Source organism: Bos indicus, chromosome 9 (assembly GCF_029378745.1).
Source record: "Bos indicus isolate NIAB-ARS_2022 breed Sahiwal x Tharparkar chromosome 9, NIAB-ARS_B.indTharparkar_mat_pri_1.0, whole genome shotgun sequence".
NCBI classification, from domain to species: Eukaryota; Metazoa; Chordata; class Mammalia; order Artiodactyla; family Bovidae; genus Bos; species Bos indicus.
Window position 1 is genome coordinate 43,280,177 of NC_091768.1, and position 6,717 is coordinate 43,286,893.

Consider the following 6,717-nt stretch of genomic DNA (forward strand, 5'->3'; position numbering starts at 1 on the left):
TAGGCCATAGGCATACACATGTTCCCTCTCTCCTGAGCCCCGCATTCCTCCTCCCTCCATAGCCTATCCCTACAGGTTGTCCCAGAGCAATGGCTTTGGGTTCCCTGGGTCATACATCAAACTCCCACTGGCTATATATTTTACATATGGTAATGCGTATTTTGCATACGTTTCAATCTATAGCAACATAATGTGTATATTTCAATGTATAACATCAATTTCTACCTTGACATCATAAAGTAACTTTCCTAAAAAACAAACAAAAAAAACCCCTTTCAAATTATCAAGAGAAATTGTCAAGGATTTTAAGTTGGATCCTTAAGTGATTAACTTTGTGTGAAGATATTTTTTAATTAAGGAATTTATTGTTTCCAGTAGAGAGGGAAACAACAACCAAAAAAACCCCCAAAACACGAACCTTTTTATTTTTTCTTTTTTTCAGTTTTATTTATTTATTTATTTTTATTTTACAATATTGTATTGGTTTTGCCATACATTGACATGAGTACACCATGGGTGTACATGTGTTCCCCATCCTGAAATCCCTCCCACCTCCCTCCCCATCCCATCTCTCTGGGTCACCCCAGAGCACCAGCCCCGAGCACCCTGTATCATGCATCAAACCTGGACTGGCAATTCGTTTCACATATGATATTTTACATGTTTCAATGCCATTCTCCCATATCATCCCACCCTTGCCCTCTCCCACAGAGTCCAAAAGACTGTTCTATACATCTGTGTCTCTTTTGCTATCTCGAATACAGGGTTATCGTTACCATCTTTCTAAATTCCATATATATGCATTGCTGCTGCTGCTGCTGCTGCTGCTAAGTCGCTTCAGTTGTGTCAGATTCTGTGCGACCCCATAGACGGCAGCCCACCAGGCTCCCCCATCCCTGGGATTCTCTAGGCAAGAACGCTGGAGTGGGTTGCCATTTCCTTCTCCAAGGCAGGAAAGTGAACAGTGAAAGTGAAGTCGCTCAGTCATGTCCAACTCTTAGCGACCCCGTGGACTGCAGCCTACCAGGCTCCTCTGTCCATGGGATTTTCCAGGCAAGAGTACTGGAGTGGGGTGCCATTGCCTTCTCCAATATATGCATTAGTATACTGTATTGGCAATGGCACCCCACTCCAGTACTCTTGCCTGGAAAATCCCATGGATGGAGGAGCCTGGTAGGCTGGAATCCATGGGGTCGCTGAGGGTCGGACATGACTGAGCGACTTCACTTTCACTTTTCACTTTCCTGCATTGGAGAAGGAAGTGGTAACCCACTCCAGTGTTTTTGCCTGGAGAATCCCAGGGACGGGGGAACCTGGTGGGCTGCCGTCTATGGGGTCGCACAGAGTCGGACACGACTGAAGTGACAGCAGCAGCAGCATACTGTATTGGTGTTTTTCTTTCTGGCTTACTTCACTCTGTATGATAGGCTCCAGTTTCATCCACCTCATTAGAACTGATTCAAGTGTATTCTTTTTAGTGGCTTAGTAATATTACATTATGTATATGTACCACAGCTTTCTTATCCATTCGTCCACTGGTGGACATCTAGGTTGCTTCCATGTCCTGGCTATTATAAACTGTGCTGTGATGAACATTGGGGTACATGTGTCTCTTTCACTTCTGGTTTCCTCAGTGTGTATGCCCAGGAGTGGGATTGCTGGATCATAAGGCAGTTCTGTTTCCAGTTTTTTAAGGAATCTCCACACTGTTCTCCATAGTGGCTGTACTAGTTTGCATTCCCACCAATAGTGTAAGAGGGTTCCCTTTTCTCCACACCCTCTCCAGCATTTATTGCTTGTAGAGTTTTGGATAGCAGCCATTTTGACTGGTGTAAAATGGTACCTCATTGTGGTTTTGATTTGCATTTCTCTGATAATGAGTGATGTTGAGCCTCTTTTCATATGCTTGTTAGCCATCTGTATGTCTTCTTTGGAGAAATGTCTGTTTAGTTCTTTGGCCCACTTTTTGACTGGGTTGTTTATTTTTCTGGAATTGAGCTACAGGAGTTGCTTGTATATTTTTGAGATTAATTATTTGTCCATTGCTTCATTTGCTATTATTTTCTCCCATTCTGAAGGCTGTCTTTTCACCTTGCTTGTAGTTTCCTTTGTTGTGCAGAAGCTTTTAATTTTAATTAGGTCCCATTTGTTCATTTTTGCTTTTATTTCCAATATTCTGGGAGGTGGATTATAGAGGATCCTGCTGTGGTTTATGTCAGAGAAACACTAACCTTTAAATACTAGATTTATTTTTGGTGTAGTAGGGAGAAAGTGAATACAGAAAAGTATGTGGGCAGTTATAATCACCTGGATTTTCATAATTAGGATAAATGTTAGCATTTTGCCATATTTGCTTCAAATCAATGTTTTTAAAAATTTGTTTTATTATTATTATTTTTAATTTTTGACCTTGAAAATGCCTTTAAAAGTCCCATGGGATCCTCTCTCAGGTCCCATTTTCCTCCCATACTCCTAGGAGAAATTATTATAAAGAATTTGGTATGTATCCAATCCATGCGAAGTTAATGCATACAATAATTTATTTACTTTGACATCTATGAGTATTCTATTATACAATTACACCTCAATTTATATGCCTAATTTCCTGCTGATGGACTTCTAGTTTTTTTCCAATTACCCTGCTGCGAGCAATGTTGACATGAACATGCTAGTCTGTGTTTCACTGAGCACTTTTTTTCCAGGGTTTATACCTAGACATGGAGTTGCTGGGCCACGGGGATATGTTCATTTTCAGCCCTATGAGATAGCTAAAACTGATTATTTTAGTCAATTAATTTACTCTGACCACATGTGTAGCTTGAAACAACAAGTAATATTATTTGTTGTGTGTGTTCCAGTTTCTAGGACTGTGTAGCAAATTACTGCAAAATACAGTGGCACAGAGCAACTGTTGATTATGCTCACAGATTCTGGGCAAGGCGCAGAGGTGTCTGGGGCCTCAACTGAATGAAGCAAAAGCTGAGGCTAGTGGAATCATTCAAAGGCTAGTTCACTCACATGTCTGGTAGTCAATGCTGGCTCTTAGCTAAGGGAGGCCCTAGCTGGGCTGTTGGCCTGAACATCTCCATGAAACCTCTCCATGTGACCTGGGCTAAATCATGACACAGTGGCTAGGTTCCAAGGGTAAGGAGAGATGGCAAGAGAGAGAGAATGAACTAGGCAGAAGCTGTGTCATCTTTTAAGACCTACCCTTGGAAGTAATGCAGTCACTTTGCATCCTATTCATTAGAATCAACTCATAAAAGCTGGCCCCTTTTTAAGGGGTGGGAACAGAGGCTCCTTCCTAGCTCTCTATGGAGAAATGTCAAAGTCATACTGTAATAAAAGCATGGGGGGGGGGGTGAGAAATATACTGGTGCAGCCATCTTTGGAAATCTGCTACATTGTATTTTTGTTGTTTCTTTTTTATAGTAAAATGTTATTTTCTGCTTATAAAAGTAATACTAATTGCAGAGAAAAATTCAGAAAAATGCAGAAGGGTATAAAGAAGAAAATAAAGCCTATCAATTATCCCATCATCCAGAAATAGCCTGAGTTAACATTTCTTATGCATGTACACACATTTTTTGGAAAGTAAAAATCAGATCATAGTATACATACTGCATCTTCATTTAGCAAAATATCACTGACCTTTTCATCGTCAATCAATAGAGCTCTACACCATCATTTAAACAATGATACCTTCCATTATATACTGCCTTCATTTATCCAGTCTCCTCTTTATGGACACTTAGGTCATTTTAAATTTTCACTATTTGTATGTCTTTAAAGTATATATAAATGGTATTATACTGAATGAAATATTAAATATTTCTCTTACCCACTAAAATTATATTTTAAAGAGCTAAGTTAGTATGGATAGTAATCATTCATTTTAACATCTGTAAGTTAAAATTCTGTTATTCAGTTATAGAGTTATATTACAGTTTATGCATCTAATTTTCTGCTGATGAACTTTTAGGTTTTTCCCAGTTATGCTACTACAGACAGTGTTGAATGAACATGCTGTCATGTCTCGTATTTTTCCTAGTGTATTTTTGTATTTATACCTAGTCCTGGCATCTCTGGGTCATGAGGTCTTCTCATTTTCAGCTATACTAATAGCATAGCCATTAGTCACATGATTATTTTAGTCATGTGACTCTTTGCCATCGACTGTTGGATGGATTTCTGAGGTTTCTCGGCAAGGTCTGGCATTTATTAGAGTCAGCGTGCCACTTCAGTTCTAGATGCATGCCCATGGATGGTGGGTGACCGGAGTGAATGATTTATAATCACATGCAAAGTAGGCAGAGCTTTGATAATATTTTTGTTATATAGTATTTCAGTGTTTTGTTTGAAAATATTTTTAAAATGTCAGAAATATGAAGGTGTCATGCCTCTTTCATTTATTCAAGAAATATCTTGCCAAATATGAGTTAAACAACACTTTTTTATGCACCTTTGGCATAAAATCACTAAAACTGGTCTAAATAAACCTCAGAAACAGATGGTGTGAAGTCCCCTAGAAAAGTGACTTTATATTGGAACAGAAACACTACTGGTCAGAGACCAGTTATAACTGGTTTGACTCCGAAGATTTTTCCTGTTCTCTTGGTTCCTTTTGAACAATATTGCTGAGTTTGATTGCAAAGGGGGAACTTCATCAAAGTCATCTGGTTCCTTGGATCACATTACATAGGATCCTAAGATCCTAACCTGTGTTCACAATGGTACCTTTTGTCTATAAACCTCAGTACATATTTAAATGGATATTACTGGAAGGTATTTATCTGCTTACAAATGGCTTAGTGTTTTTTTCTTTTACATTGTGGCTTATTACAGAGTATTGAATATAGGTTCGCTATGCTATACAGTAGGACCTTGTTGTTATCCATTCAATATGTAATAGTTTCTATCAGCTCATCCCAGGCTCCCAAGTCATCCTCTCTCACCCTCTCTCCCCCCTTGGCAACTGCAAGTCTTTTCTCTATGTCTGAGTTTGTTTCTGGTTTGTAGATAGGATCACTTGTGTAATATTTTAGATTCCACGTATAAGTGATGTCATATGGTGTTTGTTTTTCTCTTTTGGACTGACTTCACTTGGTGTGATACCCTCTAGGTCCATCCTTGTTGTTGCACATGGCATTATTTCATTCCTTTTTATGAGTCAGATTCCATTGTTTATATTACCACGCCTTCTCTATCCATTCTTCTGTCGATTGACTTTTGTTTCTTCTATGTCTTGACTATTGTAAATAATGCTGCTATGAACATAGGACTGCATGTATCTTTTTGAATTATAATTTTGTCCAGATATATGCAGATGGCTTAGTGTTTTGATTTTCTGGCAAGAAGTTGGCATTATTTCTCTTCTCTCCTGATCAGGTTCTATACTAAGCAACTGTACTAGATACAGGTTTTTTTTTTTTTTTTTTACATAGTGAAAACTTTTATATTTGGAATTAGCCAGCTGGACTCAGTTTAGATGATCCCAATTTTGTCGACAACATCCAAAGCATCATAGTCAGGAGCCAGTTGAACATATGCCTTCTTCTCTCCATCAGGCCTGATCAGAGTATTGACCTTAGCCACGTCAATGTCATAGAGCTTCTTCACAGCCTGTTTAGTTTGGTGCTTGCTGGCCTTGACATCCACAATGGATACCAGTGTGTTGTCTTCCATTTTCTTCATGGCTGACTCGGTGGTGAGGGGGAATTTGATGATGGCATAGCGGTCAAGTTTGTTTCTCCTGGGGCGCTCTTCTGAGGATATTTGGTCTGCCTCCTGAGCCGCAGGGTTTCGGGCCGCCGGAAGGTGGGCGACGTCCAGATCTTTTTTTTGTGGCTGTGGACACCTTTCAACACTGCTTTCTTGGCCTTCAAAGCCTTTGCTTTGGCTTCAGCTTTAGGAGGGGCAGGGGTTTCCTTCTTCGCCTTCGGTGCCATCTTCATGAAAACGCTAGATACAGTTTTTAAGTGTAGTAGTTGTCATATAATCTAGTGCCAGTTAAAATTTTGTTTTATATTTGCTACAATTCCTTTCTTGAACCTCAGTGTAAGATAAACCGAAATCCTACTCTTTGTTTCTGCTTGTGTTCAAATTTTAAAAGAAAATGGAACAGGGCTACTTTTAGATTGTAGTTTCTATTTGGAGTGGAAATATTTCCACTGTTTTGTACTAGCCCTGGGAAAGAAACCAGATTGCCTCTGGCTAAGGGTTCTTGGTTAACCAAGTGAATCCTCTCAGATTTTGGGTCCCTGGCATGCATGACTGAGCCACTAGAATCTATGAGCAGCTAGCTTCTGGGAGTGAAATAGGGCTGCTGAAAAAATGTGAAGCAAAATTCCAACATGGAAAATTACCCCACAAAGAACTGACTTGTAACTTAAGATATGATGTCACCACCTAATTTTCTATAATTGCATTTGCTATTGACCCTGTATAAGGATCCTCTTTGATGTTTTTAAGTGTTCTGCTCTCTCTCTCTTTTTAAAAAGACTTTTCCTGGGCTTCCTTGGTGGTTCAGTGGTTAAGAATCTGCCTGCCAATGCAGGAGACACGGATTCAATCCCTGATCTGGGAAGATCCCACATGCTGCAGAGTAAATAAGCCCGAGCACCACAACTGTTGAGCTTTGCCCTAGAGCCTGGGAGCCACAGCTACGAAGCCCATGTGCCTTTCCTGAAGCCTGTGAGCCCTAGAGTCCCCACTCCA

The 6,717-nt window shown here is 39.7% G+C and overlaps 1 pseudogene; it reads right to left on the bottom strand.

Annotated features, from left to right (window-relative positions):
* Positions 1 to 5,301: 5,301 nt before the first annotated feature.
* On the bottom strand, positions 5,302 to 5,963 carry LOC109563628 (large ribosomal subunit protein uL23 pseudogene; annotated as a pseudogene).
* Positions 5,964 to 6,717: the final 754 nt, after the last annotated feature.